Genomic DNA, 1052 nt, shown 5'->3' on the forward strand with positions numbered 1-1052 from the left:
TTCATGTTTTAGGTATTGGTTATTGACTTTTTAGCTGGCTTCGGTGCCTTGGACATGAGCTAGGACCTTAAGATTCTGCATGAGAGGAGGACTAGCAGCCGAGTTGCACGGGAGAATGTGAAAAGTGTTCATATGTAGTAAAAACCTGAGAAATCCGTCCGTTTTCGTCATTTGTTATCGAATCGACTTAAAGCCAAATCGGCACATTGGCCGCTCTGCTCTCTGAAACGTTTGTACTTATCGTCTGCAAAGCTATGTCGCGTACTGCGGTATTCGGAGACACTAAACGCACCATAGTAGAACACAGATGAAGCTTCTAAGATGATATAATAGCCAGTAAGAAATAGTACAATTCAAGTTTTAGGTACAGTTGTTGACTTTTTAGCTGGCTTTGGTGCCTTGGACATGAGCTATGACCTTAAGATTCTGCATGAAAGGAGGACTAGCTGCCGAGTTGCACGGGAGGATGTGAAAAGAGTTCATATGTAGTAAAAACCCAAGAAATCCGTCCGTTTTCGTCATTTGTTATCGAATCGTCTTAAAGCCAGATCGTCACATTGACCGCTCTTCTCTCTGAAACGGTTGTACTTATCGTCTGCAAAGCTATGTCGCGTGCTGCGGTATGCGGAGACATTAAAAGCACCATAGTAGAACACAGATGAAGCTTCTAAGTTGATGTAATAGCCAGTAAGAAGTAGTACAATTCAAGTTTTAAGTATTGATTATTGACCTTTTAGCTGCCTTGGTGCCTTGGACATGAGCTAGGACCTTGAGATTCTGCATGAAATTAGGACTAGCAGCCGAGTTGCACGGGAGAATGTGAAAAGTGTTCGCATGTAGTAAAAACCTGAGAAATCCGTCCGTTTTCGTCATTTGTTATCGAATCGACTTATAGCCAGATCGTCACATTGGCCGCTCTTCTCTCTGAAACGGTTGTACTTATCGTCTGCAAAGCTATGTCGCGTGCTGCGGTATGCGGAGACACTAAAATCACCATAGTAGAACACAGATGAAGCATGTAAGTTGATGTAATAGCCAGTAAGAAGTAGTCC

This window comes from Schistocerca gregaria, unplaced genomic scaffold, assembly GCF_023897955.1.
Source record: "Schistocerca gregaria isolate iqSchGreg1 unplaced genomic scaffold, iqSchGreg1.2 ptg000386l, whole genome shotgun sequence".
Classification (NCBI taxonomy): Eukaryota; Metazoa; Arthropoda; class Insecta; order Orthoptera; family Acrididae; genus Schistocerca; species Schistocerca gregaria.